Genomic DNA, 26,232 nt, shown 5'->3' with positions numbered 1-26,232 from the left:
GAGTAATGATAAATATTCTTCTATTTTAAACACTTGAATCATTTCTCTTTATTTTTCTCTTCCTATCACATCATATTATTTAAAGGTGTTTAAAATTAAACCAAACCGAAAATCAACCATAAAATCCACAAACTACAAAAAAATTGAAGGACATAAGTTTGGTTTGGTTTTTTGTTTTTTCCAAATCACTTGGTTCGGTTTGATTTTTGAGTTGGCACACGAAAACTGATCCAAACTGAATTGAACCATGCTCATTAGTTTAATATAGGACTCATATTAGTCATATACATATACAACAATATAGCTTTAGGCTTATGTGAAACAAAAACACTTGCACTCAGATTAAATCTAAAAATCAAACGCTTAACACTCAATCTCTCATGGAACCCTAAACTACAAGCCTAAAATCACTCTCCCTATGGTCCTCTCTGTTTTTGCGGCGACAACTCTCTCCAACAACAACACTTACTATTTTGTTAAGTTTAATCGTTAGAACTTGGAAGTAAGTATTACATATTGTTTTTACTTTTAAGTTGAATGATTTATTATTTAAGTTGAAAGTTTAAATTGATCATTAATATGGTGATTGTTGACCTAATTATTATTCAAGTTTTGTCTAATTATAACAAATTTTTTAAGCATTTTTTAATATTCATTAATAGAATTTTCAAACTGCAAAAATCAAATTGAATCAAATCATAAAAGATTAGTTTGATTTGGTTAGGATATCATAAATAATTTAAATTGAACCATGAGTCATTATATAAGGAAATTTGACATCACACTTTAACCTAAAATCTTAAAGTTCAAATTTATGGATCTTTTCTTCACTTATATGGTATTCTACTTTTTCACTTCTATCCGATTACCCAATGTGAGACTTTACTTCATACTTGTACTCTAACAATATATGTTATGCTATGCTGTTCATAATATTTTTACATCACTCTGGTTAAAATTTTAATTAATCATAATATTACTTATGACTATTTTTGGTTTAGGATGGAAGGAGAAAAATAGGAGGGAAAATTTATACTTGTGTAATTCATATCTTTTGTATTTTATTTTCAGTGTCTATATACTTTTCATGTATTAATTGTGCATTTTTGCCTCCCTTGTGAGTCAACTTCTTGATAAGTAAGTAATTAATTCTCGTTGTAATTAGACTCTGTTGACAAGATTCCTGGGACCACAGGCTACGTTACTGAAAAGTTATAACCTTTGTGGTGGCCCTTCTTTTTTATATAAAAAAAAATGCAAATTATTCTTTTGGTACAAATCTTCGTCTTCGTAATTTTGCCACCTGCGAAAGATGAAAGAGGAACTGCTAGTCTTTCTGTGTTCTTTTGCTGTAAAAAACTTGTGAAAGCCAGAGGAAACGTTTTGATTTTTTGGCCAATTCACTTTTTCTGGCACATTTTTCTTACGTTGTTGATTGTTCCCTGGGCACACTTGTGACTTTACGTCCAAGATATACACATACTCAGAACACTAGGTAACCAAAGCAAACAAAATAATAAGATTTTTTTTCTAAAAAATAAATTTAAATAAGTTAAATCTCAAGAACTCAAAAGATCATGATTAATATAATTTTTATTAATTAGATCAATCTTTATAAGTTAAAACATTTTTTTTAAAATTCAAATAGCCGTACAATTTTACTGCCACTGAGAAATGGTCAAATCAATTCTGATCATCACCCATCGGACTCTCCTATATGGTCACCACTTAAATTATGAATGTAAACAAATATCAGAAGCAACTACAATCATATATTGCGTTGCATGTCATCATCATCACCATCATCTTTCATACACTTCATGCATGTGATCATCCGCAGTCACTTTCTTACCATAAATATCCACTCATCTGCACTCCCTCACCCGGTTTTTCTGGTTCACACTCATAAATTCCAAGCTTCATTGGAGTTAAGAGAGATTTTCTTTGCACTCAATTAATTACTCCCAGGAACTTTCGACTTATAGAGAAAGGGAAATTAATAATCAAAACGGTCTTGTATGGAAAAGTTATTGCATCATCTAGATTATTACAGATTATAGTTTTGATGAATTTTCATTTTAGATTATTCAATTTTTATTTATTATCATGTTATATGTATTAAATATTTACTAACTTCATTAATATTCCAACTAATATCTAACAGAAAACTTGACCAACCACCTATAATAAAGTCTTTTTTTCATTTACCTTTTTTTCTATAAAACCTGAAAATGGTATATATCTTACTCAGGGAATCTGAGTCCAATTCTACCTTCATGAATACAATGTTGGTTGGATTTTTCCGTTTATCAAAATGAGTTAATAAAATTTAACTGTGTCAGATAAATATTGCCTCAAATAATACTAATATGAGTATGTAAATAATTTTTTGCATGTATGAGGTGGAGGGTCCTTTACCTAAAGGACAAGAGCCCCACACTAGGACGAGGCAGAGTCAGTAGTGTCTATTATCTAACACAACACTACTAGTACCACACAACTAAGATTCCACACAAGTGATTAAAAATCCAACCTTTCACCCTCCATCAGATGGAATGGACTTGATTTCTTATGGCATGAACACGATTACCTAAAAATTCTTCATTATATAATTCACACTGATGTAGCAGCCAGTCAGCCAGAACTGACGCAGAGGCTACCCTGCTTGTACAATGGCCCATTCCCATTCTCACAAACACGTAAATCACCTTCCATGGCTACAAACTTACATGTGGATAAAAAGGGTTTACTCTAACCTGAACCATATATCCCAAACAAACACAATTCAAGATACTTTTTCTAACCACAAAATGTTACTCCATGATTTTGGAACTTTGTTTGTTATGGCTAGCCAGCTAATTCATATGTTCTTACAACTTGCCACTCATCAGTCTGAAATCTGTATGCATGGTACGATGTTAGCATGTTAAAGTCAAAACATAATGAAATACTATACCAAAGTTATTACTAAGTACTGACCTTGCTAATCCTATAAACTTAACAAAAGACATTAAATCGCTTTGTTTACATAATTATAGCAAAGTTAGCATTTGTGTGTATTTCTTCTGCTGGTGTCTGCATTTGGTTACTTGCTACATTCTTTTAGCATTAATTCGTTCACATGATTCAAAATTAGTGTGTTTGGATGTGTATTGGTAAAATTGATTTTGAATCGATGCAAAAACTACTTAAAATTGTTTCAATCTAAAATTAATTTTGAATTTTTTTTCAACATAAAATCAAACATATAAAAATATATTTAAAATTAATTATAGACTCTAATCAATTCTTCAATGTAAAATCAAACATACATATACAAGAGGAACATTAATTATTATTTTATTTTCAATTCAACGCCATTTTCTACACAAGGGGTGTTTCTTCCATGCCATGAAGTTAGAGATGGCGTGTACAAATATACATACAAGAGTTAGAAAAGCTTAAATAAGGGAATACGATGAGTAGGGGCCGGACATTGGAGTTTTCCACTTGAAGTAAGTTACAGATGCAATGGAAATTAGGATATGATGTATTGTGTGCATAATTAATGTAGACATCTCTGTGTATAGCTAGGTTGTTCTGCTCAGCGAAATTTCTGGGTGGGTTACGTTTGATGTATCTTTTCACATATATAGTTCTCTCTAGCATAAGTGTGCCACACCCAATGAAGTAGACTAGGGATCACTCACTAATGAAAGTTAAAAGAGTTTACTTATACTCCAATCATATATATGACAGTTTTCTTTTTCCCTACACTTTTACTGAGTATATTTTTTGTTCTCTCTGTAAGGTGACATGAATGAAATAGCTATGGTGAGTATCTCTCTATTCCAAAGATTTATTTTTTCTGTTTTACAACAATTGTACTATATAGTTAATAGTTTATAACTATATTCTAGCTTGAATTATTAGTGTCTCTGTTTAAAAAGTACAAGTTTTATTCATTTGTGTGAGTTTACACATAATCACTCGATCTGAATATAAACATTTGATGCTGATATGTTATCCTTCGTGTGTATGTGTGTGTACCATGTAAATCAATTAGGGGTGAGAAAGTGCAATTAGACAATAAATCAGGATAAAAGTATTTTATTTATTTATTTATATGTATATATAATTTTTTTGTACCCATCAAAAATAAATTTTAAGAATGCTGTTATTTGCATTACAAATGATGAAAGATTATTATAAATAAAGGAAAGTGTAGGATCATATTTTGGTGGAGCCGTGGAGCCTAACTTTTAGCTATCAAAGGTGGTGTGTGTGATACATGTGAAGTAATTAAAAACAAGTCGTGTATCTTTATAACTGTAAATTTGTCAAAAAGTGAAATTGACATTTACATTTGAATGGAACCCACTGACTAGAGTTAAATGAATCCACATTGTAGAGTCAATTCTAAAAGTGATTGATCATTTAACTATATATGATATGATATGAAAATGACTGGAAGCAACCAAATTTTGGTCACAGAAATTGCAAGGTGAGTGTAGCTAGCATGTTTTGAGGAGAACAAGAAGCCCACGCTGTAAGCTGAAAAAATGTTATGTAACAAATAAAGACTGATCAAGCCTGGAATCAATGTCACTGTGAGTTAGGAACTCTATAAGATGAGCATTATATTCTGGAAAGAGCACTTTAGTTTTTTACACCCTCACTATGAGTGGCATGTGGTTATGATATAGAAGAGGACCATCACTGATCACAGGGTGCGTGTTTCTTTCTTTCTTGTAGCAATAATTTTCTAAAGCAAAAAGCTGTTTGACATGACAGGCCAGTAAAATGTTGTTTGGAGCAACGAGGATTATTTCCTTTGCTTAAAAATAGGTGGATAAATTTTTAACGTTTAATGAAGGAAATTAAAAGAAAAAGAAAACATCATGTGGCATTCACAAAAAGTTGTTTCTTTAAACGAAGAAAAAGGGAGATAAAAAAGAGAGAAAGGGTAATATAAAATAACTATGAGTAACTAAACAATTTAGATCCAACTTTGTTGACAACAACTTATAAAAGAATCTAATATACATACAAATACGTTTGTTAACTTACATACTCTTATTAATTTTGTTATAATTAGTTAATACCCACATTAAAAAATTAAAGTGTGTATATTAAAAAATTTCACAAATATTTACTAGCATATATATTCTTATGATTTTAATATGAGTGTGTTAATAAGTTACATGATTGTGTATTTTAATTTTTTTTTAATTATAATTTGTTAACGCATTCTTACTCAAACATAAACATGTGTACCTTTCCAAAACTCATAAATAATGAGAAATTAACTTATTTCCAAAACTCATAAATAATGAGAGATTAACTTATTTTAAGTTAGAGTTATTCCTCATTCTTATTATTCATTTTTTTGAATCTAATATTTGTAATAAATAATTAATGTTAACCATTAGATTTTAAGAAAATCAATTATTGGATGAAAAAAATCTAATATTTTCTTAAAAGTTATTCTTGGAATAACTGGACCTGCTCTACTCTCCCCTGTATATATATTTTGGCTTTTAACACATTTAAAGAAAAAGTTAATTTTAAATAATGATAAAAATAATTTTATTTATTCCTTGTCCAAGTTCAAACAAAACGTTAAAAATATTAGGAAAAAGATTGCAACATAGTGTATCTGTGCATGATTAGTTTAAGACTTAAGGGAAACATAATCAATTAATCAGTACATAATTACGCAATCTTGTTACAAAATGGCCAACAATAAATGACCCATTTGTCACTAAGCGCATTTCCTTAATAAAATTTATTCAGTGATAAATTCTTGTTTGACTGCTTCATTGGCGATTAGTGCATTGCCACTGCTGACGCGTATATTCTTTCAAGATGTGCCTCACACAAAACTATTAAACCATGGCTATCTAAATATCTTTAAAATGTTCCTAATCCTTATTGATATACATGGTACACAGATTGTTGAATTACACCTAGCTACAACAAATAAAATATACAAAATGCCCATCTATTCCCCTCTTTGTTTGACCTCACTCACTAATTGCCAACTATGTTTGGCCAACATATTTTGGATTTTTTTTTAATTTTAAAAGAGGAATTGTGTGGAATATAACTTTACAAAAGTTCTAAAATATAAATTGTTTTTTTTTTGGCAAAGAAAATGTTATTTAAAAAGAAAAAAAAAATAGAAACGTCACATTCTCTTCCCCTTCTCTATCTCAAATTCCAAGACCTGAGAATATACTACGGAGTACTAAATTATCTTTTAACTCATTAACTTTTAAATGAAAACATGGAAATGTCACACCCTTTAATTTAAACTTAATTTTAAAACATTAATTTTAGCTTTAACTTTAAAGTATCTTTTTTTTAAAAAAAATAAGTTCATCACTACCTAATTATATATAATTCAAATAATTAATCATTTTCTACATAAACTATCAAATCTTCAAGGTTATGAAAAAAATGGAGAGAAAAATGTTCAAACCAACATACTATTATTGGGCCATATAATTATCTATAGAATATACCACTTGATTCTTCTATCGAGAATGATATACAACACACCACCTAATTTGAGAAATTTTGGTGTACAATGTATATAATTGTACAAAATTAAATTTATGTAATTATGAAAGATAGAAAAGAGGTGAGAAAGTTTGAGATAAAATGAATGATGTGGTGAGAAGAAATAAAGAAAAAGTAATACCATATATAAAGTATTGTAGAAATATATTGTATGAGTAATGTAAGTCACATAATGTTTATATTGATACCATTGTCTATTTCTTAGAACCTAAGCTCTGACTACAGTTAGAGCCACAGAAAGTATTTTAGGTAATATAAAAATAATTTCCTCCCTTAATCTACCAAGATGTATTTTTAAAGGAAAAAAGAAAAGACAAATGAGAGCCAAAGCAAACAATATATCAACTATAGTAAGCCTAGCAATGCAGCAAACTTAAAATCAGAACATTGACACTAAAATGAGGAAGTAAGCCACATGTGGGGCACTATATATCAAACCCTCTAACTCCCTTAAGCTAGATTGGAAAGCTATTGTTCTAGTACACACAAACAAAAAGTTTTACATTGGTTAGTTTTGGAGTCAAAAGTAATTTATAAACACCCCTTTAACTCGTTGAAGTGTCTTTAAAAACATAACCATAAAGGCTCACACAAAAATCATAATGAACAATACATATTTTTATGGTCTAATACACTAATTATCTTAAAAAAGTAACTTGCCAATCACAAAAAAGTGAGAAGCGAATATTCAGAAAACTACCTGCTATGATAATCAAACTACAAGCTAGAGAACAAAATCTTTGAAATCATGGAAAATTTATTGATAGGATTAAACAAAATCTTTGAAATCATGGAAAATTTATTGATAGGATTAAAAAAAAACCTATCAGAAAAATCAAACTAAGAAAATAATGTGATTATTTTCAAACAATTTTTTTTGTTTTAGTTTTAGGTGAAAGAATAAAAGAGAGAAAATATTCGTTTTAAGAAAATACTTAATCATGACACATCAGAAAAGTTAACTGATTCTTTTATTTCATATAATTAACCGGTTTACATATATTTTTTATCTTTCTAATTTAGCGTTTTATTTCATTATCCTCCTTGTAATTTATTTTTCATTTTAATTCTTGCAAAATTTGATTATTTTATTTTTCGGTTTTAAAATATTTTAAATAATATTTTTTTTTTCATTTTTATTATTCAATGTGTTATCTAAAATATTTTAAGGACTAAAAACAAAATAAATATATTTATAAAGATGAAAATGAAAAAAAATACTGAAGTAAAAATAAAAACACTAAATTGCTGGAAAAAAATGTTGAACCTTAATTTTTGTTTCATAATTTCTAACAGCGTGATTTCTGTATAGCCTCTCTATCTTCCTTTAACTTTTCTTCTTTTCACTATCATTTTTATTTATTTTTTTCAACGGCAGAGACAACACAACACTGGAGGATCGAGCTTCTCTATCTTCCTTTAACTTTTATTCTTTTCACTATCATTTTTATTTTTATTTTTTTCAAAGAGACAACACAACAGTAGAGGATCGATCTTGCCTCCCTACGGAGGTAACCTAAATAAAATACTACTATACAATTATCTTTTTCTTATTTTAATTTTATTGATAAAAATAATGAATAGTTGTTTACAAAATTATATTCAGTAAAACATTACAAAAATACTACTATCTAGTTTTTAAGTTTTTTACTAGTTAAAAAACTTATTTGACGTTTAATAAATAAACTTTTTTTTTTAATTTTTTTAGTAATTTCTAATATTTTTTAAAACACTACTTGAAGTAATATTTTTTAAAATATTAATTTTTATTTTTTTATATTTTTTTTTCATTTTTATATATTTATTCATTTTTCTTTTTATATTTTAAAAATAAATCATAATTTTATTTTTTTTATCATTTTACACTTTTCAACTATTTTAACAATTAGTTTTACTAAAAAAATTTAATTTAATAAATTAATTTTTCAAGTTTCAACTTTTAACTATCAATTGTCAATTAATTTTTTAACTTTTACCTAGTTTTATAGAATATAACCAAAATATAAATTATAAATTACTATCAATTATGAGTAGGATTACTAGTGTAATCAAACAGAAAAAGTTGCTCCAAAAATAAGTACAAATTGATTATTTTTTTATGGGTAAAAAAAGAAGACAATATACAAAATTTCACACATCATATATCATGTTGAATCACCTAAATTAAATTGTTTTATTTATAAAATGCCTAAACCGGGGGTATAGTGATTTGTCTCTCCTCAACTAAAGACTTCTGAGAGGCCTAAATAAAATTTAATTAAAAAGAGTAACATATGAGAAAGTAGGTTAATACTAGTACTTAATAGAGAGAAGGAAAAGGTAGTTAAAAGTTGAAAGTGAAAGCAAATGGTGTGGCACTCAAGGAATAGTTAAGAGAAGTAAAGGTAGGTCCGAGGAAGATGATTTTGTGTAGAGAGTAGAGCGTGCGTGGGAGAATAGGATCCACTTCTCCGTGTTCAACGCTTGTCTATCATATATATTCCGTACAAATGCAGTCACATCAAGGTCACGTCATGCATCGCCCTCTTCTACCTTCAATGCTTGCGGAGAACATTCTCATTATCTGTCAATGTGACCTAAGGGCTCATTACTGCACCCAACCCCCTTCTTCTCCTTCTTCTTCTTCCACTTTGGACTCCTACCGTTACCAACTTACCATAGCAGTTTGCCTTCTCTCACCAGCTAAAAGCCTACATAATCAATCTATACATAGGAGGACAAAAGTGAAATAAAATAAGTATCTCCTAGACAAATATATATATATATATATATATAAAATAAGTTTTAACAGATGAAAATGAAAATAATTAATAAAACAAATTACAGCATTACTTTATGACCTTTTATCAAATTACACATAATCATATATTTCTTTATTTTCTTATACTAATACATTTTTAAGTTTACAAACATTTAACACTCCCTTACAAATGAAAATCAAAATATGATTTTTTTTAAATCTAAATCGATCTATTTTATAAAATTGATTCAGTTAATTAACTGAATCATTTTGATAAAGCGAATTGGTTCCTTTTTTTTTTATAAATAAATTGAGTATTTTTAGGCTTGGTTTGATTCAGTTCAATTTGATTATTCATTTTCTTACTCATATATGAATTGATTATCCTAAAACTAAATTGGATTGGACCGAACCCTTTTTTTTTAAATATTTTGGTTAATTAAATCATTTTTACAAAGTGGTTTGATTCAGTTTTGGATCAATTTGATTTAGGTTTTTTTTTTTTTCACACTCCTACTTATATATTTAAAAACAATGCAATTGACACTTTCTCAAACCTTACATTCTTATATTGACACCTCTTACAAAGAAGATTAAAGCAATGACTAAATAAATACAGAAAATACTTATGTAATTATAAGAAATCTTAATAAATATTAGACTTTTGGTTACTCTAAGTTGGTATTTTTCAATTTTAGCCCCTGGAATTTTTTGTTATTTATTTGTAGTACTGTAGATTTGCATTTTTTAAATTTTAATCACGGTAAGATATTTTTTTCATTTCTAGTCATGTAAATTTATGATTTTTTTTTCAATTTTGTTCAAGTAAATTTATGACTACTATAAATGAAAAATAAAATAAAATATTTAAAAAATTAAAATTAAAAAGGCACAAATTTACAAAGATTAAAAATAAAAAAAAAACTTACCGAAATTAAAATTGGAAAAACATAAACTTATAAAATCTAAAATTAAAAAAATAAACTTACAGATAACAAAAAAAAAAAATACTACCTCAATGTTACAGAGAAAAAAAAATATTTAAATCTAAATATCGTTCTAATTAATATTACGCTAGCTTGTTTTGTGATAAAAAAAAGCCCTACTGTTTTGTCTTTGGCACGTCTAGAATCTTGATTGCTGGAATGAAAATATATCTTCTTGGATCCAAGCACTTTCAATACGGGACGATTTTCTTGCAAAGGCTCAGATTGAAATTTGAAAAAAACAAATAGAAAATCTTAACATTAGCAACACACTTCACATGAAAAAGTGCAGAGACACGAAATACCAACTTTACGAAAAAGCAGAAAGCACGGTCGTCACTCTGTTGCCGCCCACAATCACTTGTATGGTTAAGCATATCATTCCCTAACAGGCAAATAATATTCATGTGTTGAAATTTTTCGATGCTCTAGCTGTTTGAGTAACAAATTGTAATTACATTCTATTTAGATATTTTTTCATAAATATTTATAAGAATCAGAAAAAAAAATATTTTTCTATAAGTTAAATTATTTTATGTATAAATTAAAATAAACTTTTGAATATATATTAAATAATGTATAAATTAATTTTAACTTATTGAAAAAACTTATTATTTTTTTCTCATATATAAATATTTATCAATGTAGAAGTTTATTCAAATAGAAATTTTATCCTAAATCATATACACATTGCATAGACCAATTGTGAATAAAGACAAGCAGCGAATCCCTGAATGTTACACTTGCTAGCAAAGGCTTCTGGCTCCTCTCTTTTACTAGTAGCTGTTGAGCCAAATTAAAGTCATTTCAAGCGCAAATCTCTGAAGATATATTTTATTGGGAATCAAGTTTTGTCTATTATATAGACTTTCTTTAAGAAGAAAAAACAAATTAATTAAGAAAAAGGAATAGATATGTAACATGCTATGAGATATTTTGTAATTATTAAATGCATTTTCTTAAAGAGATCGAGCTTCTATTCAACTTGATACGTACCATGAAATGATAAAAGATTGAGGGTTGTGGAACCCAGTTGATTTAAAAATGCATTATTAGTACTCAATACCATTTTCGGTGGGGTATGCTTTACTGGCCACATGGCAATTTCTTCATAAAAATGAATGAACATATAAACAAAAAGATTTTTCTAAACTTAACACACAAGTAAACAGGCACAACTAGTGTTAATATCAGTAATTAAGTTTTATTTATTTCGTAAACAGGGCTGTGGTTTAGGGTTTTTGTAAAGGCGTTGAAAGCTACCAAATATTTTCTTTCACGTTTGGTTCATTGAGATGTGTGCAAATTAAGGTGCAAACACACACACACTTAAGCCTTTAACATTGTCTATATGTAATATGTTAATTTTTTTGAAATACATGTCCTTTAACATTGTCTGATATGTAAAACGTTAATTTTTTTAAAATACATGTTTTTTTTTTATGGGGGATGATTTTATCTCAAACTACAAGAATTACTAGTGAAATTCTTTTTTCAAATATTTAATGCAATTATATCTTCAATAGAGCCAAGACTCAAACTCAAAAATATTTGTTAAACTTAAAACAATTCCTTGTCATATAATATATGGAATATATGAACAGAATAAATATATTGTGGCAATATGGCACTTGCTTAAGTCACCTTCCAAAAAGAATGGAAATCTCCTAATTTTTAATCCTAGAATTATTGATAACACATTATCATATATACTTATTTTAACATATTTTTAATTAATTATTAATTGAAATTGATAGAATTAGATAATATTATATATATATATATATATATATATATATATATATATATATATATATATATATATATATATATATATATATATATATATATATATATATATATATATAAGCTAAGGATAATTTTATTCATTCAACTCTATACTTATTGATTGGAGAGAATCGTAATCTTCACGAACCATATTTGATAGACCAAAACAATAACAAAGTAAAAAAAAAAAAAAAGAACATAACAAGATAGATTATCAGAACCACCGCATTGAAACAGAAACAAAGTTGTGACAAAACAGAGAGAGTTGCAACGATTGAATGATGCCGTGAACTAGAAGCTTCAAGAAATTGGGGTTGCGAAATCGTAGAGATAGGTGCGATGGAATTGAGTTGCAAACTGGATCAAACAAATCAAAACTTAACCCCACAAAAGTTGTGCACAATGCTACAAACTCCCAATCATCAATCAAGTTCTTTGATATCATGTTAACATAAAGAAGAGAAGAGATATAATGGAGAAGAAGAAAGGGGACTAGAGTTTCATAAGATTAGCAATTGTAAAGTTTATATAATATAATACACAATAGAGTAATATATATATATATATATATATATATATATATATATATATATATATATATATATATATAAATTATCCTTAACTAATATATTTAATATTATCTAACAAAGTTAACTTAATTTCTTGTTTAAATATTTTATGCAATTTTATAAATTTAAACTAATGATAGAATATGTTAAAAAATTATTCCTCTTTAATTAATTGAAATTGGTGCCAGTTGTTCATCATGAGATTTTTCAACAGAAATGAATGTTTAGTTTTTAATTAAGAGTTTAATGTTTGACGGTATAAAATCATTCAATCACAAATTATCATTTGAATTATTTTAAAATAATTATTTTTAAAAATTAATAAATTTATCATATGATGATGACTCTATAAAAAAAATTATACCCTCAACCTAAAACTCTTTTTCTCTTTAATCAAAGTATCAAACTACATATAATAATAACAATACTAATAATATGCGTAACTGTTTTCAAAATCTACCTCATTACAACATAAAAGAAACATTATAAACTTATTTCTTTCACTAGGACCGGACTGGCAACTTTTATGTTATGCAGATCAAACATCACTCTAGTTTAGAATTATAAAATCAGGAGAAATGATTTTTTATCAGGAATTTTCATTTTAAAAAATATAAAATAGGAATCAATTGCATTTTAAAATAAATATTATTATTGTAAAAGCCACGAATAGAAAATATTTTTTTTATTTTGAATTATATATTCAAATCTAATTTTTTTAAATCAAATTAAATATCTAAATATTTTAAAATTAAATAAATTTAAATCAAACTAAATTATCAATATAGTTTTAATACTTATATATGGGAAAGTTTTTAATACAAAGTTTAGGAGGAGAAAATGTTATTTCACGCTAAAGTTAAAACATGCCATAAGTCAAACTTTGGGAAATTTGATATGGTTTGATCTTGCTTAATCTTGATAGCAACAACTTGTTTTTCTCTTTTTCTTTTTCTTCTTTTTTTGGGACCAAAGCTACCACTTTAACTAATCGAGTGAGATGAAATGAAAAACGACCCCAACCCTCGGAATCTTATGCTTAACGCCATAAAAAGTTTGTTTTTATAAATAATATATTTTGTTGAACAATGACTTAATCGAATAGATAAATCCAAAAGGAAACACGAGCTCCGAATCTTAACTAGATAGTGCGACATTTCGTTGCGTATTCAAGTACCGGGAATTTATATAAAGTGATTTATTCAAGATCCTAACTCCATTATGAAGTCCATATATAATGTTTAATTTTCTGGTAACTATCCAACCTTTTTCCTATAATTTATCCATAATTATTTTTATTACGTATAGGAAGGTTAAAGACCATATATTCCTTGTGATTTGCGACTTTTGTTGGTCAACAAGTAATATTTTATGCTTTGCAATTCTACACGGTTCTTTCCGTCAGTATTTGGGGAGAAATTATTAAGTATAGCTACATGATCATTAAATGTTCAGAGTTGAAATGAATCTTTATATAATATAGGCTTAATTTTTTTTTGCCCTAAATTTAGGAAATATAATTTTTTTAGTTACTGAAATTTTAATTTTTTTTAATCCATGAATTTGACGGTTTGTTTTTTTAGTTTCTAACACTATAAGTTAATATTTTATTGTGATTCTTAGTATTTTGTGGCGGTTATTTTAGCATTGTGAAAATTTTAAAATATAAATTCAAGCGGCTGAAAAATAAAAATTAATTTATAATAACTAAAAATCACCACAAAAGTATCAATTTATTATGTTAGACACTAAAAAGAATAATTTGTCAAAATTCAAGAACAAAAAAAGAGTTTTAAATTTTAGGAAAAAAACACACACACCCAAAATTCAGATACCATAATAGTAATTAAGCTTTGTTTAAAATTAGTTTTGATACCAAAGGTAATTTCTTATACTTATTTTAAAAGTTGTTGAAACTAGTTTTAAAAAAAATAGATTGATTCTCCAAATTAAGTTATAATGTCAGGTTTATTTTAAATTTGTATTTTAAAAATGCCACAAAGTATTAAAAAAAATTGCCACAAGATACTAAAAATTGACATAAAATATCAACTTAGTATGTTAGGGACTAAAAACACATTTTAAATGTCAGAGACAAAAAAAACATACCTTCTAAATTTAAGGACTAAAATAATAATTAATCCTATAATATATATTTAAATTTTATATATAAAATTAAAAAAAGTTAACAACATTTAATTATATGTTATATGAAGATTATTGATGAGGGCTTTGATAATTTAGGACCACTTAATATGAGCATAAATTTTAATCATACTTAAGACTACAAGAAATTCTTTAAATATTTACTGATTTAGAGACTGAAAAGTTATAGGCTCTAAATTGCTCACTTTGGGCAATAAAATTTTGAGTTTTAATTAGCGAGCCAACTTTAAGTGGCTGATACTTTTAAAAATAATATATATACCAATGCCTAAATAGCTTTTCAATTCCTTACCATTTTTTATTTACAATATCATTATTATTTTTATATTTAAATAAATCAACCTTTGATTTTTATTTAATTATCATATATATAGTATTAAGAATGATTGAAAATCAAATTCTGAACAAAAAAGCACAAACGGGTAGCTACTTAATATCTTTCCTGCCATGCTAGGAATTATAACAATATCATGAATGCCTAAATAGCTTTACAATCCTTTCCTTTTTTTTTAAAAAAAAAGCTTTACAATCCCTTATACCATGCCAAAGTTATTTAAAGTTATTTTTTTAAAAAAAAATTGTCTAGTAGGTATAGACGGATACATTAAAATATATAAAGAGAAAACAAATTTTAATATACGAAATTATTTTAAAAAATTGGGTTCGTCCCCTCAATCCATTCCTGGAAATAAGTTTTTGTTCCATCAAAGGTAATTAACTAATTATGGCTCAACCCAACACGCCTTGAAAAAAGAGGGGGGGAAATATAAACTGATAACACACCACAAACCTAAATATGTGAATGCGGAATGATTCAGTGATCAATAAAGCCTTAAGCACCGCCAATTAAAGGACTCGTAACCATATGACTAAACACCTTGTTACACTAGAAAAGAGAGACGTCAAGGACATTTTCTCCATCCCTTGCTCCTGTTGTACTTCGGTTTAAACGATATATCCTCAAAGCTTTATCAACCTGGTGAGACCTATATATATGTGAACAATTTTTCTTCATCACTTTTTTCTAATCTCAAAACTTGTATGGGAAATATTCTAATCTCCCATTTCACTTGTTTTCATGATAATAAATATTAGGGTTTGGGGATGATAAAGATATGATATGATTTGGGTTTAGGTCCAATCCATAACAATACCCATGCTGGACATGCGTACATTTTTTTTAAAAAAATACTCCTCTAAATATTGAAGAAAACAAGAAAGTTTATCCAAATTTAGTTGTACAAAAAATATTTTCTATATTAACATGATAGGCTTTTGGCACGAGTTGTATTCACAACTTTCCATCCATACATTATTACCGGTGAGTTCATATATTTCAGGAGGTATTTTAATTTTAATTTTATTTTTCAATACTCAAATGAACTAGTCTCATGTATATAGGTTTTGTTGTTATTATAATTATTATGGTGATGATGATGAATGTTTTTCATCTTCCATGACTTAAGGCCCAAAAAATATATATTCTTATGATTGGGCAATACTTAATAAAATGAAAAGAATCACACATGTAATTAGATTATACTATCATATTTGAGATATTGTAAATATGACTGTTCTAGATAGTTGATGTAATATGATATAAGCATAACTGGATCAATATAACATAATTAGCATTCTTTTTTCCATTCTCTTTTATTTTATTTAATTTAATGTGGTACTTTCCTACATTTTTGCTACTTATTTTTAAATATTTTAATTTTACAATGGCTAAAACTGTGTGCCCGACTTTAGTAATTGTAAACATAAAAGTCCTGTGAGCAGTATTGTTTATGGTTGTTACCGTGACTGGTCGGTGATGACTGACGACGACAGAATCAGATGTTAAAGATATTGAATAATATTTGTTTTCACTATTTTTTTTATAACTTTCACAACATATTAATTTAATTTTATTCCGCGTGTAAATTAATATTCAGTGTCAGGTTTAAAACTTAGCATCACCAATACTGGGCATATATACTATAGACATCATATTATTATGGGACTTGGTGTGTCTATCGCTTTTCAACATGCCATATAAAAACAAAACAATAAAATTGACATTAATTATTGTGAAAATGAGTGCTTTAAGATCCCCTTGTTATGATTTGAAAAGCATAAACTAAAACAAAGCTTGGCCTCTCTTCTTATCCAAGAGATAATTAAAGTCAAAAGTACTTTATTTATATACGTAAGTTTTCAATAAAATAATATTAGTATGATTCTATTAATCACTCGTAAGATTTTCTAGATAATTTTTTGCAATTAAAAACATTCTAATCTTATTAGATTATTTTTGCAATTTTCCCCCTAAAATCTTTCAACTGAAACTCAAAAATCAATCTTTCAAAATATAAAAATTCATCTAAGAGATTAATCCCTCATAATAAAATTTTTTCCGATATAATTTAATAGATGTTCTTTCATAACACACAAAATTATGAATGAAATCTCTAACTACATGCTTAAGAAACAGAATAATTTGTCATTTATACATACAATGTTGATTAGTATTTTTCTTTATCAACTTAGTTCATACTATTTTTGTGGGTCAAAATATATAATGTAAATATCAATATGACTAAGAGTATGACATAGCACATGTGGAAATCCTTCACCTTAATATTTCACGTTAATGTAAAGGTGGAAAATTTTCACATGTGAACATTGTTATATTATTAGATATGACTATGAATATATTATTAGATATAGCCTAATTAGTCCATTGAATATTAAAATGAGAAGTATTTAAAAACAGATCGAAGAGAAAAAATATAAATTTGCGAAAGATATAAAGTAGGTTAGATATATAATTAAATGAGAAAAAAAGAAAGAAAATATCATGAATTTAATTCTATCTATTAATAAAAATTAATATTTATCGATAAAAAAAATTATCACGGAGTGTGTGAGAAAAGAGAAGGATACGTGAGCCATTGAGTGAATTACATGTGAAAACATAACGAGTGATTAAGAAATAAAATGGACATTTATGTAGGAGCCGGTGTAGCAGATTTGTGATAATGAAACTTAAGAATAGTCCAAAAGGGGCAAATTGGGGGATCATTAATCAAAAGAAGGAAACCCTAGGGAAGGAGAAAAGGGCACACTTTGGCTGGGCTAAGGGTTGCAGTGGGGCCTGTCAATTTCCGGCCCCCACTTTGAAAACGCTTCTTGAGGACGCAAAAAACTTCTTCCAATCCCAAACGCTACCTCGTTCCTCTACTGGGTAAGTTTTCATTTTCCAAATCTCACTCATTCTAGCTATTATTCCGCTTCCATCTCTTGAACATGGACTGGGTCAGAGAGGTTTTAAGTTTTTGGTAAATTTGGTGCCTAAGATTACGATGGGTAACTGTTGTACGTATTACATCCTCTTTCTCTCTCACACATCTTAAGCACCAACCAATCTTCTCCCTCATTTATTACTTATAAGCACACACACTCTATCTCTCTCATCCCTACTTGACCACTCTCTCTATATATACACCACTAAACGCTTTCTTCGTTCTCAGTTATCTTTTCTTTCTCTTCAACCTAGCCTCCTTCCCGTTCTGATTTGAGTTCTTGCTTTGCCTCGTATTTTATGCTTTTTCCTCTTAGCTTTCTTCTTAACCTTTCAACACTAATTGCTTGCTTTCGATACATTTAATAATTACTATAGGTGGTACTTTGGTAGCTTTTCTTTTGTATAGAGACTTATCAGTGAATAATACTACTAAGTGGGTCTTGTGTTTGTTTTGTTGGCCTACATACACACATGGGGGGTTGAAGAGCCTTTTAGGCCTTAGCCTTACATTACTTGTCCCTAAGTCACTCTTTCCTTGCCTTTACTTTTGCTTCATATATTGGATTAGATTAGATTTAGGGTTAGGGTTAGGGCTGTTCTATTCTGCTCCTTTTCTACTTCCCAATATCCTTCATTGCCGACTCCTTTTTTTTTTGGTTTTTGTTTTTGAAGTTTTCTTTCATGGCCTATATTGATCTTAATGGTGGTAACACAGAGAGAGACTTAATGAAGTCCTAAATAAACTAAGGAAAACAGTCACTGTTTGCCGGTGGAGCATCATCAAGATTCACAAGCTTTAGGGGGCATTAATTTGTTTGAGGTGGTCCCTTATTGATCCAAACCAATTAGCCCTTTTGCTATGGGAATCTTGATGATGCTGCAGCAGCAATAAATGACTAATACTACTACCAGCTATTGCTTGAGGAGGATCTCACTACTACACAAACTGTGGTACGAGGCCAGGATCAAAGGAGGTTATATAATTAACTCAATAAGCATGTTAATTTGTTTTTCTAAAAATATTTAAGAACTTGGAATAGATTATTCCCCAGTTATTACTAGCCGTTTTAGGATTTACCTTTAACATGGATCATATATCATATATCTTCAACATGGATGGTTGAGTACTACTACGGGTCCTTGTGGAAATTTTCAATCAATGAGTGCAGGTGAACCACGCGTTGAATGAGACAGCATAGATAATGATGCCATTGGCCTGTGTGTGTGGTAATGCACTGTAAGCCTTTTCTTGTGCCATTTTGAGGTTAAATATTCAGTAACGATGGAGCTGAGTGCTGTTAGTGCCTTTATGGAATTTGTAGTACTGCAAAAACCCCTTCCCACCTGCAAACCTCAGTAGGGATGTCTGTACGTTGATGGAACATTGTGTACTACCATGGATCATTGAATGCTTTTACTTCATGGACATTCGGGGTAACAATATTTATCTTTTCTACTCTTCTGTTATATTATATATTCATATTATTATTAATCCTGTTTAAAAATATTTTTTTTATATTCTTTTTAATCTTGTGTAAATTAAGCATGTGTGTGTGTGTATATATATATATATATATATCCTTAACTTCAGTTTGGACATGGCCAGCTGCTTTTTACTTTTACACAATGTGTTTGGAATTTTTTTTTTGAAGACGATGTGTTCGGAATAGTAATATTAATATTACACAAATATATATATATATATATATATATATATATATATATATATATATATATATATATATATATATATATATATATATAATTTGCACTTTCAGTACTGCTCTTGATATTTTCAAGGGAAAATGTAGATTAGTTACTCCTCAGATTTATAACTATCTTTTAAGGGGATATGGTGCTGTTTTTGCTTTCTTAGCATATAACCAGCTATATTTGTGGATTTGGCTCTTTTTTCTTGTTGATGTTGAAATGCTGCAAGATTTATTTCTTAGGTTTTTAGAACAAATTGTATGTAATAATGTAAATATATGTTTGAAACAATTTCTGGGATATAACCACAGAATTTGAGCTTGAGCTCTGAGGTTAGGGTCATTGTCCGGTACTATGATTTCACATCACCAAACATAGAATTTAGACTTTAGAGCAAGACATTAGTTTGACAATTGACACTATAGCTTCAATATTCAAATGTTGAAAATTTGAAGCTCCAATTTGTAATTACATTCAATTGCTGTACGGCTTTTTTTCAAGCTGAGTTGGAAGGTAAGCTTAAATTCTGAGAATAACTTCCATAATTAACATGTTTGTTTCCTATGTTATTATGAAAAACCAGAGTATTGCAATAAATTAAGTTCCCTCTGAAAGGCATAAATGTGATATTAAAAAATAGTAGTCGTAACAAATTTACATTACAAATAATTGTTATTTATATATGAGATTTGATAAATGCCTATAAGTATGCAATGAAAAAGGCTTTAATCTGCATATCAACTTGAAGGCTGGACAAGTTATCTTTCCTCTTGACTTCGGACTTTTACATCTTCCACATAACTATAAATCAATATCTTTATGCTTGTGCACAACTAATAATTTAGAAGTTGCAGATTCCCATTATTTTGATACTTTCAGATAATGACAGTGCACCAGCAATGGTTCAATTGATGTTCAAGCATTAATTTTTAAAAGGCAGAGCAAAACATATTGTAAATTAAACTTTTGTACCTTTTTCTGGTATATATTATGTATATATTCTTTCACTAAAGATGAGTACGCACTTCCATTATGCTGCGTACTGTCCCCTTAATCGAATGAATGATGTTGGAGTTGTACAATGCATATGATGCTAAAGGTATGTTACATATTTCTTTGGCTCTTCACTAATCATATTAATTTTAAAGAGCACCATTCAACCCTTTAGTCTAACGGGAAAAAAAGGAAAATTTCTTTGGAAACAATAATTCATTGGCAACATTTAAAATTAAGCAGATCTCACCTGTGGTTCAATATCATACTATGAGTCTTTTTGTTGGAAAAACCAACTCAAATAAATATCATATTTACTTTATCTCGCCCAACTTCTAAGGATATATAAAAAAGGTTGGAGAGAGTGACTTTGTAGGTAGTTGTTTTGAATTCACTACTACCTGACTTTTATCAGCACTTTTTAATCTAACACTTAATAAAAATATTATTAAACATCTTTAATCATATTCAAAAAATGTTATCAAATATATAAATAAATATTTTAAATATATTTTTATAATATTTTATCAAATATTATATATAGTTCATATTGGTAAAGTCTGAATGTAATATTTAATAAATATTATAAAAATATATTAATAATATTTATTTATAAATTTATAATTTTTTAAATATTATCATAAATTTTAATAATTTATTAAGTATTAAATAAAAAATATTACTAAAGATCACATTTATAATTACGATTGTATCATCAATCATGTCTAAAATAGAGCGTACCCTAAACTCGAGCAACATATTCAAAATTTATGCGGTTAAAATTTAGAGGATCAATTTTCATAATATCTTACAAATGATGATAGACTCCAACCAATGAACTATGTATTTATACAATATCGGTCTTCATGTGAAGATAGAGATTTGATATAATTAACTATATGCATGTTGACCGTTTGGTAAGTCCACCGAATGTTCAAGTAATAAGAATTTGAAAGTTCGAATGTCAATTTTTATAAGAATTTTATTTTATATTTATGTTGGATAATTTTCAATTTATAAGAGAAAAAGATGAGATAAGATAAAAGATGAGTTAAAAGAAACAATAACTGAAATAATAGATATTAACAAGAGACAAAAAGATATAATAAGAAATTCAATGAAATGAGAATGTTAAGACCTAACATGTTTTATTTGCTTAAGATGTATTATTTTAAATTTTTCTCTATCAATTAGGTGAATTTTTCCTACACACAACTATTAGAATATTTGCTCTTGATGTCTCACGATAACAAGCATATCTTATTTATCTATCTTTCAAATGTCTTTGCAAAGAGTCAATAGATAAAATGCATGAAGTTCTGATTCTAAATGTTTGTTTTAATGCATGAGCATAATACAATCACTCTATGTCTAGCAATAATTTTATTAAGATATTTCTTTCTTTTAGTTCTATTAGAAATTATCATTTGTCGAACGACTAATTCCTAAAACTGATGCATGTAAAACATTCATTGTATTTCTATTAAAGATTACTCTTTGTAAAGTACCTAACCCTCAAAGATGATGTAAGAATGAATGATACATGAAATTAAAATAAGAAAGAATAATAGGAAAGAAAATACTTGTTTGCATTGATAGATATGAAACATACAATATATCTTTTGATTTTTTATGTCTGTCAGGCTCTAATTAAAGGTTTAGTTTCTCATAACCATAAGGGATCTTACACTTCAAAAGGGGTATAAAAACTGATGAAGGAGAAGAGATGAAAAAATGAAATGAAAAATAATGGAAGAGAAGAAAGAATTCCCAAAGGGAGAGTTCTCAGACTTTAGGTGTGTATTAGACTGCTCATGCGCTTAGCGCAGGTATCTGTATTCGCACTTAGTGCGTATCCTCTCACTTAGTGTCAATGCGTGTTTTCGCGCTGAGCACGCCTCTTTTCGCTTAGCAAGAATTCCTATTTTCGCATTGCGCGCTTGCTGCGCGTCTTGGGCTCAGTCTTTTTCAAGTATTTGTTATTTTTTGCATTTTTTTTTACTTTTAATTCATCATTTTCAGATCTGCAAGTCATGAATAGGAAGAACATCATTTCTTAACGATTAAGAATAAATAACGGCTAAATAAACATTTTTAAGAATATTTTTAATATAAAAAATAATTTATATTTAATAATTATCAATGTATTTTCATTTGAGCCAAATGTAACTTCAGAAAACTGCTAGAATAATATTCATGTAAATGCATTTGCCTCAAATGAAAATGCATATAGTTAAAATGCATCTAGAATTGATTTATAACCTTAAAAAAAATAATTAAGTATGAATTATAGTGCAACACAAGAGAAGCTAGAATATTTGATGGGTTCTATTAGTTGTCCTCTAAGACCCACACCAAGGGATGGATCATATCCTATCCATTCCGACGTACATTTCATTTGACAATATCGATGTTATTTAATTATATCATCAAATGGTTAGAAGATACAAATATTTAAATTAATGGTAGTATGAGATAATACAGGATTTTTATATAATCTTAAATCACTCCATTCGATATAGTAGAACTTTAATTAACACAATCATGTATATATGTGTGATAAAATGTATGTGGTTAAGATCGATATTAAAGTAACAATAAAAAGGAAAAGGAAGACATGGTTGAGGTTACGCACTCTGTGATAAGTATTGATGATGAAGTAAAGGACAGTGCTTTCAACGACGAAGCAGCGAGTGTCCGCGTACAAGTACATACCCAATATGAGATAACTAGTACGCCGCACAATCTTTAATCAGTGAGTTTTGCGTTTGCCACTCGTGTGGTACAATAATTCGAACAACAAAAGCAATCTACTTTTTGTCCCCACCATAATTATAATAATTAGGAAAAACAAATTATATTTTACTACGTATCAACTTTAACGAAATAATACTTAAAACATTTTAAAAGAATCATTTATAATTATTATAAAAATAAATAAATTATCTTTTCAGAAAAAAAATACTCCCTAAATGTCTTTTTCGAAAAATTTAAAATATTTCAGTATATATTTTAAATATTTTACAAAGAACTTCAGAATTTCTCAAATCTATAAGTTTCTCAGTACTTTAGAAAATGTCTAAGGGTTTTATGTTCCATACAACAGAAGGCTAAAGACTTTCAATACTCATTTGAGTAGTCATGTGATCACACCATCAACTTAAACACATATGAACACATGCAAAATACATCACAAATAAAAATAACAAAAGACATAATGATAGCTCTCTCTCACTTATAAAAAATTCTCTCAAATCTTTTCTATTTAGAATTATCCTCCCTTCATGACCCCTTCCACTTGGGGTGTCTCATTTCTTTACAACTGCCCCTTAATGGTAAATGGTTTCACTCATGATATGACTTAATGAACATATTAATTAACTGCAACACATTTCTACTTAATCTCTCAGTATGATGGAGGAGTTCTCTAATTAATAATCCAGATACATATCTTACTACCTCTCTAAGAGTCAAATTATTCTCACAACAGTTATTAGCTTTATTTTCTGGTTATAATATTTATTGTATACAAATTATATTACTAATATATATTATAATTAAGCTTATAGTACTAATGATATAATGCATCATATTTTGTACATCTTAGTATATGGTATTATTTTTAGTATAAAACATATCATGTTAGGATATTAAACTGCTTGTGTAAAAAGTAAATTGAAAAAAGAATGAGAAAAATCATGTGTAATCATATTATATATAAAAAAACCTGTAAATTTTAGGCCATATACGTGTAAGTAATGTGCTAATGTGCATGTAGAATTAAATAATAAAAAATTTATATTCAGAATGTTAAAATATTTTTTATACTTTGAATTTATAATTACATTTGTATATGTAATTTAAAAAATTAGAATCAAACCCTCTTTTTAAAGCAACATATGTCACGGTCGATTCCCGAATCAAATTATTATGTTTTTATATATAAAATTTATATGAATTTGGTCCTCAATTATAGTTTTAAAAAGATTTAATTTTATATTATATATGTTGTTCTGAATAAAATTGAGTTCCTAAAAAACTTACCGTTAAAGAATTATAACAATGTTCTGACGTAAAATAATTAATTGATTTTTTTTAAAATTATAAAATTTTGATTACAATTTTTTGAAGAAAATGAAGACATATTTAAATAACTTATGAAACAATATTTTGTGAGGAAAATACAAAAACCTGAAGGATAATGCTTATGCCTATTGCCTAGCAACAGGAACTCAGACATACCCTATATTTAGGTCCTTGTATTCTCCTCTACACTTTATTTTATTATATGAGCTAGCTGGCACCATTTGAATATTTTTGTAATTTGTGTCTTTATATATACAAGACAAGTGAGAATTAATGGGAGATACATATAAACTTTTTTTTTTATATATATATACAATTAACAGGGTTTAATATATTGAAAGAGATTAGGATTTTATATAATATAGTGAATTATGATTCGAATTTTCCCAAGAAGAAATATTAATTAGTAATATTTGTTGTTTATAATATATTGAGTAAAACTTTATCTTATAAAACATTTCTGCGCTCCGAACACAATAAAAAATATTTATATTACAATTTTCTTTAGCTTTATTTTCTTTAATTATTGGTCAAAAGACTTACAAAGATTTTATTTGAGTTATGTGCATAAATCATACTATCCTGTTTTACATGTTTTCTATTTATTAAATATAGATCTTTCCCCTGATGAATGAAATATATAAAGTAAATATATATCCTTTTTATTTTTTTATGTTTTTTTTTCAAGGCATCCTCCGATTCGGTAGGTAAGAGTTGAAAGATGGACAGACTCTAAAGTAAGAATCGCTTCCGATAATATTATTTTTTTTCCTTACATAGCATATAGATCATTTTTGAAAGAAAATGGATTAAACTGATAATAGTTTTTTTTTTTTGGTTTTGTAATTTGCAATGCATATGATCAGTGATCACCATATCTTTAGTATCTTCAGTGGGTCCAAAATTTATTTCATCTGGTACAAATAATTGTGAGCGTAAGAACCTGAATATTTTCTTTTATTTATTGTTCATCTATTGGGTGTTTTTTCTCCTCATTTTTGGTAAAGGTAAGGTGACGTAAGTAGAGGGGTTTATCATATATAACTAAGTAACTAGACCTTGATTGAGCGAGGAGGCAGCTTTATGGTGAAATATATGCATTTGATTCACGTAATTAAGCTTAATTCTCTCAACAACATAGTTCTATAATGTGATATACATTTATTTGCAAAATTAACGTAGGCCACTCACATATTAATCTTGTTAAATTTTATCTTAAAATCAATTGACATTAAATGAAGTTAGGAATGAGAATTGGTCCTCATTTTATATATTCTAATAGCAATGGAAGTGAAATCGAGATTCGAGAAATAAAATTTGTTCTATACCGTGTTAGATTTC

At 27.7% G+C, this 26,232-nt stretch overlaps 1 long non-coding RNA gene and 1 other non-coding gene across 2 annotated transcripts; both read left to right on the top strand.

The window, feature by feature from the left end:
• The first annotated feature begins 17,976 nt into the window (after positions 1-17,976).
• Positions 17,977-21,767, top strand: LOC121173082 (uncharacterized). The gene is made up of 2 exons (XR_005887229.1): positions 17,977-19,329; positions 19,425-21,767. It is a non-coding gene; the product is annotated as an uncharacterized lncRNA (long non-coding RNA).
• Positions 18,852-19,004, top strand: MIR172E (microRNA MIR172e). Its single transcript, NR_048658.1, has one exon. It is a non-coding gene; the product is annotated as a microRNA MIR172e (primary transcript).
• Positions 21,768-26,232: the final 4,465 nt, after the last annotated feature.

This window comes from Glycine max, chromosome 11, assembly GCF_000004515.6.
Source record: "Glycine max cultivar Williams 82 chromosome 11, Glycine_max_v4.0, whole genome shotgun sequence".
Taxonomy (NCBI): Eukaryota; Viridiplantae; Streptophyta; class Magnoliopsida; order Fabales; family Fabaceae; genus Glycine; species Glycine max.
Note: the sequence above shows the minus strand (reverse complement) of the source record. Positions and strands in the feature narration are given on the sequence as shown.